This window comes from Chiloscyllium plagiosum, chromosome 35 (assembly GCF_004010195.1).
Source record: "Chiloscyllium plagiosum isolate BGI_BamShark_2017 chromosome 35, ASM401019v2, whole genome shotgun sequence".
NCBI lineage: Eukaryota > Metazoa > Chordata > Chondrichthyes > Orectolobiformes > Hemiscylliidae > Chiloscyllium > Chiloscyllium plagiosum.
The window spans coordinates 28,131,501-28,142,050 of NC_057744.1; the positions used below are offsets into that span (position 1 = coordinate 28,131,501).

At 41.3% G+C, this 10,550-nt stretch overlaps 1 long non-coding RNA gene across 1 annotated transcript in view; it reads right to left on the reverse strand.

Annotated features, from left to right (window-relative positions):
- LOC122540523 overlaps positions 1-9,644 on the reverse strand; it is a 58,293-nt gene extending 48,649 nt beyond the window's left edge. The window contains exon 1 of the long non-coding RNA XR_006309342.1: positions 9,564-9,644. This is a non-coding gene — a long non-coding RNA (uncharacterized LOC122540523). The remainder of the gene's footprint in view (positions 1-9,563) is intronic.
- Between the last annotated feature and the right edge of the window lie 906 nt (positions 9,645-10,550).

Genomic DNA, 10,550 nt, shown 5'->3' on the forward strand with positions numbered 1-10,550 from the left:
AGTTGGATAGAGCTCTCAAGAATAGTGGAAGCAAGTGTTATGGAGATAAGGCTGGAACAGGAAACTGATTGAGGATGATCAGCCATGATCATAATGAATGATGGTGCAGGCTCGAAGGCCAGAATGGCCTACTCCTGCAACTATTGTCTATTGTCTATTGTCTATGCTACTCCTGGTCGATGTTTTTAAACACATTGTGTAGTTGTGTCATGACACATTAAATCAAATTAAAATATAGCAGATGCTGGAAATCTAAAATAAAAACAAAAGGTTCTGGAGAAATCTAGCAGATCAAAGAGGATATGTAGAGAGAGAAGTGAAATTAACAATTTGAGTCCATTGTAACTCTTCTTCAAAAGATGATGCTGGGACACCAATCTGGGCGGGTGGGACCTGAACCCAAATTTTCTGACCAGAGACACTACGACTTGGCTACTATAGCCCTCAAATTTCACCATCTATGATCAGAGGATTTAAACCAATATCATCAGAGTATTAGAAGGTTCTCTGGCGTTCTCTCCACAAATGCTACCCGATCTGTTGAGCTTCTCCAGAAATTTATGTTTTTGTTTCAGATCTTTAGCATCCACAATTCTTAGAATGATAGTGTGGGTCTTTGGATTACCAGTCATTACCACTAAGCCACCATCTCACTAAACTCTACCCATTGTAAACGTGCTGCTATCAACACTTTGCTGCTTATGTTAAAACTTGCAGCCGTTTTCTATTTACCCATCAAATGTGTGTTTGCTGATTTACATTGATTCCCACTCCAAACTCCATTCCCTAGATACTGACAATTCATCTTGGAATGTGAAACTGGCAGACAATGAAATGCTGTCATTAGCAATTGAAGAGAAAATAAGTAATGGATACAGAGAAATAATGGGATTGAACTTCATTTGAACAACAGTGCCTGAAGGGTGAATTCGGCATTCTGAGCAACATATCACACTGGACAGGAGTACAGGGCAGCTGCACAATACATCACACTTTACAGTCCCACCTTTCAATTACACTCCATTTATATGGGATATAGGGGATTGGGAGATTGCAGCATTTTCCATTGAATATATACAGTAACCAGTAAGGTGTAAAAAAAAAAGGGTTATTTGATGAGCAGAATTTAAGGATTAATGTTTCGAATATTCATTACCTCAATTATAAATAGTGTAGAAAAGAATGAAAGACACAAAGGGTGAAAAGCATTGTGTTTTGAATCTCTCTATCTTGGTTTCTGCTGGGATCGTTGGTGATGTCTGTATATTTACATTGGGGATGCCTTGTGTATATTTACTGCCCCAAATCCTTCTTGCTGGGATCGGTCTAAGGTGCTTATACTATTTGGTGAAGGATATCCACCTGAATGCTTCGGCAGAACTGGGCTTAATTTTGATTAACAGAAATATGGTTATACCACATAACTAGGCAGTTAGTTGCAGTATCTCTGAGATACATAATTGACTCTTCGAGTCATGGAATCATAGAACATGTACAGCATGAAATTAGACCTTTCAGTCCAACTCGTCCATGCAGAGCAGATAACCCAACTTAACCTCGTCCATTTGTCAGCACTTGGCACGTATTCCTCTAAACCCTTCCTATTCATAGACCAATCCAGATGCCGTTTAAATGTAATTGTACCAGCCTCCACAACTTCCTCAGGCAGCTCATTCCACACATGCACAAACCTCTGTGTAAAAAAGATTGCCCCTTAGGTCCCTTTTATATCTTTCCCCTCTCATTTTAAACCTATGCCCTCTAGTTCTGGACTCAACTACCCAAGGGAAAAGAATTGTCTATTTACCCTATCCATGCCCCTCATGACTTTATAAACCTTTATAAGGTCATCCCACGACCTCTGACACTCCAGGGAAAACAACCCAGGCCTATTCAGCCTCTCCCTATAGCTCAAACTCTTGCGAGACTACCTGGTTGAATTTAAGATTATATATTCAGCTACATACTGTCAACATTTGCACTAATCACCAAAGCATGGTACAATTAGGAGTGAAAGGATTCTTGTGGTACAGTGATAGTGCCCCTATTTCTGCACAACCACCTGATGAAAGAGAAGGTAGTGCTTCCAATTAAACCCGTTGGATTATAACCTGGTGTTGTGTTTTTTTTTAAATTGTTGTACACCCCAGTCCAACACCAGCATCTCCAAATCATGACCCCCATTTCTGGACCAGGAGACTTGGGTTCAGGTCCCATCTGCTCCAGAGATAGGTCATAACATCTCTGAATAAGTTGATTAGAAAATGTACAATTAGGAGTGAACAAGTTTAGAACTCATAGGACACACAAATCGTTGGTTAATGCCTCCCATAGCACATGGGAGAAGGTGTAGACCATTTATCTCTGCAAAAGCTCCTTACTATTCTAGATATATATATAGAATCCCTACAGTGGGAATCAGGCCCTTTGGCCCAACAAGGCCACACCAACCCTCTGAAGATTAACCCACCCAGACCCATTCCCATCTGCTCTACATTATCCCAGAATGATACACCTAACCTACACATCCTTGAACACTATGGGCAAGTTAGCATGGCCAAATCACCTCACCTGCACATCTTTAGATTGTGGGAGGAAACTGGAGCACCCGGAGGAAACCCCCACGCAGACACGGGGAGAATGTGCAAACTCCACACAGACAGTTGCCGAAGGCGGGAATCACACTCAGGTCTCTAGTGCTGTGTGGCAACAGCGCTAACCACTGAGCCACCGGGCCGCCCCCCCCTCAGCCAATATGCCGCCCCCAGTTCTGATCATCCATTTATTACCAAAGGGGAATTTACAAAATATTAGATGGATTGACTGTCTGCAATGACTGCTTGTACTCCCGAATATCCAAGGCTGAATGTCCCTGACCACTGAAGTGTTCCCTGAATGGGAGAGAACAACCCTGTCTGGTGATTGTTGTGCGGTGTCCATTTAGCCATTGCATAGGATCTGCCTCCTTTCACCAAGGCACCATGCCTTAGGGCATCCTTGCCTGCAGCATATAGAATAGACAATGTTGGCCGATTCACATGAGTTCCTGCTGGATGTTGTCCGCACATATAATGGTGGTATCCGTGTCGACCCTCTGACACGTCTTGCGGCAGTTGCCATGACAGGGTTGTATGGTGTTGTGTTCGATGTTGTTCTGAAGGCTGGACAGTTTGATGCAAACAATGGTCAGTTTAAGATTTGGCGGTTGTTTAAAGGTGGGAGGTGGAGGCATAGACAAGGTCTTGGCAAAGTGCTCATCCTCATCGATAATATGTTGCAGGCTGCGAAGAATATGGCGTGGTTTTTTTGGCTCCTTGGAAGTACTGGATAATGAAGGGCACACTATCAGTTGCATCCCGTGTCTGCCTCCTCAGGAGGTTATTACGGTTTCTCACTATTGCACATCAGAAATGGTGATTGATGAGTTGAGCATCGTACCCTGTTCTTATGAAAGTATCCTTGATCACCTTCAAGTGTCACGTTCCTCCTCATCTGAACAGATCTTATGTACACACAGGGCTTGTCTGTAGGGGGTGGCTGTTTTAATATGTTTACAGTGGAGTCGAGAGAAGTATAGCATTGCAAGGTTATCCGTAGGTTTGAGGTGGAGTGAGATACCAAGGTGTCCATCCTTGATGGAGAGGTATGTGTCCAAGAATGATACAGATACTAAAGAGTAGTCCATGGTAAGTCTGATGGTGGAATGAATGTTGTTGATAAAATTATGTAATTGTTTTAGTGACTCTTCGTCATGGGTCCAGAGGAAGAAAATGTCAAAATATCTGGTGTACAGTGTTGGTTGGAGGTCCTGTGCAGCAAATAAGTCTTGTTGAACTTGTGCATGGAAATGTTGGCATATTGTGGTGTAAATTTAGTCCCCATGCTGTTCTGTGTGTCTGGATGAAGAACTGATTGTCAAAAGTGAAAACGTTGTCGTCGAAGATGAAATGGATGAATTGTGGGATGGTGCTCAGAGATTGGCAGTTGTTGGTGTTGAGTACTGTGGCTGTTGCCGTGAGGCCGTCATTGTGGGGGACGCTGGTGTCGAGTGCTGAAATGACCATTGTGACGAGGAATGTTCAACTGGTCCGTGGGTGCTGAGTTTTTTGTAAGAAATCTGCAGTGTCGCGACAGAAGCTGGGGGTCCCCTATACAATGGGTTTCAAGATGCCTTTGACATAGCCAGAAGATTCTCACACGTGGTATCAGTCCCATTACCTGATACGGTGGGACACCCTGGTGTGTTGGTTTTGTGTATCTTCAGAAGGCAGTAGGAATACATTGGGTGAGAGCGCATAACGACTGCTGAAGGACTGCATCAAAAGTCTTGATCAATGTGTTTAGTTCAAGGGTGTATTCTTTGGTTTGATTGGCTGGTTTTTGCCTGCAGTGTTCCATTTGTTCAGTTGTCAGTACACATCCTTTCAATAGTCCATTCTATTCTAATGACAATAGCTCTTCCTTAATCTGCTGGTTTGATGACAATGTTGTGATTGGTTTTGAGAGCATGGATGGCTTCGATGTTTTGCTCCACCTGGTGGGTGCAGCTGACAAATCTGGCATTCACATATTTCCTGACAGTTTGAGCATACATAGGCGAAAGTAACGACTGCAGATGCTGGAGATTAGAGTCGGGAATGTGGTGCTGGAAAAGAACAGCAGGTCAGGTAGCCTTTGAGGAGCGGGAAAATCGATGTTTTGGGCAAAAACCCTTCCTGATAAAGGGCCAAAACGTTCGTTCTCCTGCTCCTCGGTTTGAGCATACATGTCAAGCCCAGGGAAGCGGCCCTCCAGAGGGTCCAAATTGACTCCTTCTTTGGTCATTCCTCTATGGATCTCTCTGATTACTGTTCCAGTTCACCAGTTGGCTCATTGGGATCACTGCTGACATCTTGGAAGAACTCCTGGAGTCTCATTCATCTGATTAAATCCTCCATGTCTGTCGCAAGACCAATAGGCTCCATTTTGGCAGTAGGGCAGAAATTGAGCCCTTGGCTGAGAACTTCAATCTCTACTGGTTGAAGGGTATGGTCTGATAAGTTGACAATCGATTTCCCCATGGTGATAATGTTTTCAACTGTGGTGCTAGGGCAAGCTTGGCTACTGCTGGTGGTGATGCGAAGTTTCTCCAGTTTCTTATTCTTGGTGTGCATGTACATGGTTTAGTTCTGTCACCTTGTCTGCTCTAACCTCACACCTTTAATGCATTGTCTGAGCTGAGAGATGCCGCCTCTTTTTATAAAACCTTAAGTTATCTCGAGAATGTGACTTCAAAGAAGCTCTGGGATTTATGTATTAATGAACTGAAGCCTGCAACCCATTCTAAAAGATGAAAGACTTAACAACAATCTATGTTTGTTCAATATATAATTTCAGTTGCATGACACTGTAATCTTTTGCTAGAAATTCTGTGTCTTATGGTCCTGCTCCACAACCACCTGATGATGAAGGAGCAGCGCTCTGAAAGCTAGTGCTTCCTAATAAACTTGTTGAACTATAATTTGTGTGTTATTTTTAACTTTGTCAACCCCAGTCTTAAACTGGCATCTCCACATCATTTCTATAGTATCTATCCATTGTTACACCACAGTCCTCTGGATAATTCATCTTATCTCTGGTTTTTCTCAGAGGTAAAACTTTCCATTTATTTCCTCTTGATCATGCAGGTCTCAGTCCCTTGTTCTGGTTATTTTTTTCAATTCTTCCAAGATAATCTATTGGTTGCTTTATTTTGAAATAGAACACTGGAAGGCCTACTGCAAATCTTCTACTAGCATTTAAACCAGGCAATCCTCCAGTTTCTCCGTCATAAAATTTCAAACTGAGATTAAGCCTCACCATCTCCCATGTTGTTAACAATGATGGTGGTTTTACTTCAGTTATAGCTCAGGTCTAATTGTCATGTACATAGGTTTCCCATGAAATTGCAAAACACTTGAAATCTAAACTGCAACTAAAGACCTTTCCCAACAAACACCTGGATAAAATGGAACTGCCTCATCCTACTTATTTCCTCCCATCACTGTGATGATGTAGCCTGCTCTGGGCTAAGTGCATTTTGTAACTTTAACTTTAACTCATCCATTCTGACTTAATTGCTAAACATGAGTCACCTTCTCACATGTCCTTTTTTTAAAGCATTTCTGACATCTCCCAAGCCTAGCATTTTAAATAACGTGTCTTTGTAGATGTTCACCTCATAGGACATTGTGAGTCCATGACTTAAATGTAATAGTTTCCAACCTTGATTACTTGCACTCATTCCATCTGTGACAGTTAATTTTAGTTTGTAAAACTACTAGTTGCATTCTAAAATGAAAATATATATTTTAAAGCACATCGTCCATAAACTAAATGTTCACAACTCTATTATAATAATGTTCCAAAATAAGTTCTATCATTGTTTGGCCAATTCTGAACAACAAAGGAAGATGTTGGAACAAACTATCAAAAACAATTGCAGGAAGCTGACAGATGGAGTGGTTGCTATGACACTGGTGTGGTATCTGCTCATGTGCAGGAAGCACTGCCCCTGGTGTTGTGTTAGAATCCTTACAGTGTGGAATCAGGCCATTTGACCCATTGAGTCCACACTGACCCTGCGAGCACACCTCACCCAGACCCACCCCCCTCCCTACTCTATCCCTGTAACCCTGTATTTTCCATGGCAATTTAGCATGGCCAATCCACCTAACCTGCACATCTTTGGACAGTGGGAGGAAAATGGAGCATCCAAGGAAACACGCACAGACAATGAGAGAATGTGCAAGTTCAACACAGATAGTGCCCAACATGGAACTGACCCAGGTGCCTGGTGATGTGAGGCAGCAGTGCTAACCACTAAGCCATTGTGCCACCCTCAACAAATAGACACAGCCAAATACAATTAACAAGAAGTGTCACAGGAACCAGTTACTAAATCACAGTTGTCTTTTTCAATCCCATTCAGGAAACTTGAGCATAAAATTTAAACTGACTCATACAGGATTGAGGAAAAGCTGCACAATCAGAAATGCTGTCTTTTGGAAAAGTTAAACTGAGGTCCTGTCTAGTCCAACACATAGATGTAAGAATCTCATGGTGTTATTTGAGGTGGAGTTTATGTGATGATATTGCCCTCGCTAGTATTCATCTCACATGACATCACAGCTGTAAATCACACTGCCTACATTATAAAGGCCTCAACACTTCCAAGTATTTCATTAGCTGTGAAGTACTGTGATAACCTCTATAAGGGCCATGGGGAAATCACTCATTAATCTCCTATGGAGCTCAGTGAATAAAAGTTCCCTTGGTAACAGACACAGGGCTTCTCAGATGAATCTTTTCTAAAGTAGACTTAAACCAGGCTGCTATGGTGCAATGGCAGTGTTCCTACCTCTGAGCCAAGAGGCGTGGTCTCAAGTCTCACTTGCTCCACAGATGTATACTAACATCACTGAAAAGGTTGAAAAGAAAATACTATAACACTGAGTAGTGGTTAATTGGTGAAAATTGTCATAGGTAGAGGGAAAATCCATTTGGTGCATGTGTATCTCATTTAGATATAAAGCAAACCCAGAGGGGCCTTTGTGGTGTGGTGGTAGTGTTTCTACCTCTAAGCCAGGAGGCCTGGGTTCAAATCCCACCTTCTCTGAAAAGGTTGATTAGAAAATACAGATAAGGCAGATCCAGCATCATCAATGCTTTTGATGCCTTTAGAGAGAGAGAAATGGGCACGGGGGCAGGGGAAGACAATTTTTATTTCCACTTTCAACTCCATATTGATTTAGTCCCATCACTTTCAATGGTTTGCACTGCATATATTAGGCTTTACAAGTAAAGTTTTAATTGGCCACTCAGGTGATTTACTGGTAGTGGTTGTTAAGTATGTAAAAACAAAAAAGGTCATGGTGATTTAGTCATGGGAAAGCCATTTGGTAGAGTGTAATAACACTTCTGGATATAAACAAAGTAAAAAAAAAGGAGACCCAGATGGTGTGCATTGCCCATGATGGGCTTTGTATGTAAATATCTAATTGGCTACTTGGGTGATTTACTGGTGGCAGTTAATATCTCAAAAACAAAAAAAAAGCCACAGTGATTTGCTGACTGGAAAAAAATAATCAGTTGTGATTAAGAGCACTTCTGGATATATTAAAAAATACCCAGAGGGGTCTTGTGATGCAGTGGTGGTGGCCCTACCTGGAGACTTGGGCTCAAGTCCTACCTGCCCTAATGGTGTCATAACATCAATAAATAGGTTGATTTAAAGAAAATTAAAGCAGTCCCAGCTATTAAGAGATCCAGGCAGTGGGCTTTGGATTTGAAACTGCCTACCCCTCTTCAATAGCGATCTTCATACCTGAGTGTCCTTGGAGAGGGAGAACACAGTGTCGCGATACCTTTAGAGAGAGTTGGGCACCATGGGAGATACAGTGCTTTATCTGCCCTTCCATGTTCATTTTGATTTAGCCTCTTCCCCATCTCCCTAAACCCCTCATCTATTGATGATTGTATTATCCTTAGTGAGCTTTGTGTGTAAGTATCTAATTGGCTACATGGTGATTTACTGGTGTGAAGAACAAAAAATATACCGCAGTGTTTTGGTGATGGGAAGATCTATTGGGTTGTGTGATAACACTTCCAGATATAGAAAGAAAAATAAAGCAGACACAGGGATGTATCTCCTGATTATCTGTCCCTCTTCTATGGCTATGTTCATGATGTGGCACCACAAGGAGTGGAGTGCATTATTTCCCCTTCCAAATCCATTGGATTTAGCCTTCCCCTCTCTCCCTGCCTCTACCTCACCTTCTGATTGTTTGCATTGCCCTTAACAGGCTTTGCATGTAAATTATTCAACTGGAAACATGATGTACTAGTAGGGATTAATAGGTAAAGAAAATTCCATAGTGATTTGGTGGTGAGGAAAAATCATTCAATTGAATGTGAAACACTTTGGATACAAATAGAAAACAGACCTGGGGATGGGTCTGCAGCACTGCCTATGTCGGGCTGAGAGTTGCCTATGTGCATCACAGCACTGGCTCTATTTTAGGGTTCAATAATAAGCAATGTTCCTTTCCAGTCAGGCTACCTGAGCTATTACGAGTACAATAATCTGCCCTGAGCTCTTGAAAGACAAAATATAAAATCAACTTTTTTTCCTAATACTGCAAGAGCAGACCTGCAGAGTTTCTGCATCATTTTCTGTTGGTTTCAGATTCCAAGCATTAGCCATATTTTCCTTTGATTGCTTGCCAGCTTTGTTTCGTGGCATCACTTCTCTTAGGTGCCAAACTCTGCCTTTGACTTGGCGCCAGTTTTGAACTTCCATCAAGAAAGAGGGCAAAAGATTCCATAGAGATTGATGGATCTAAATGGGCCAATTTCAGTGAGATTAGTACTAAGTGTATCATTGCTGACCACCTCATTCGAACCAAATAGCAGAGTTGGTCTTGAGTGAGTTGAATGACTATTTCTCTTTGTGAGCATTACATGTTTTCCCTGAATCTACTCACAGAACAATCTTTTTTTAAATATATTTTCTAATCCGCCCATTTGGAGATGTTAGTACATACCTCTGGCATAGGTGACACTTGAACTGGGTCTCCTGGCTCAGAGTTATGAACACTACCAAATTTGCAGAATGTTGTTTACTTTTTTAAACACACACCACAATTTCTTTACTTTTCCTACCCACAATTCCTTGAGTTGATTATTGCTCATTCAATGATAGCATCCAGTTAAGGTGGCCCTGGTAACAATAAAGTTAATCAAGTGTTTGTCAAGGGCAATTGAAAGTAAATCAGAAGGATTGTTTTAAATCTATGCAGCTCATTTGTTAAACAATTAGAACATCCCTGTCCTACTGGGCATCCTATCCTCAACAAAACATTAGCACTTTCATCAAGGCTGAAGAAAAGACAATATGGTTGATTCCAAAGGTTCAGGAAGTACATTTCAAGTCAAGTTTGCTTTTCTGCTTGAGAAAAATACTCCATACTTCACTTATACACTAAAGCTCCAAGCATCATTATTTTGATGTGCCCAATGACCATTTTCTCCTTAATGTTCACTTTGTGAACAGCCTTGATGAGCTATTGAGAACAGTTAATGAGATACCCAAGGTTGCTGCAATTGTAATTGTGCCAGCTTTTGATTTCTGCTGATGTTTCCTGGATCATCAACTACAGAATTAACAACACATGAGACATTTTCTTTGGCTTTTTCTATTCTGCATAAAAAAGTGGGATTTAAAAACTTCATTTCTAATTGCTATCAGAACATTTAATCATGTAGGCTAGTGCCCATCTAAAAATGACTGGCAGAACAATTACCACATGCACACTTTCAAATCAATAAAAAAGGACTTGTAAAGGCATGAAGGAAGTTGGATTGCATTGATTTTCCACTGGAGTGAACTAGGGCCCTAACCTCACCAGTCTGATTTTTAATTGACCTGGACATTGATTTCCATTGTGCAGCACTGTTAAAAATTATAGCCTTAAAGAGCACACATTAAGCTTTATAATTTTTAGAATGCATATATTTTCTACTGCATAACT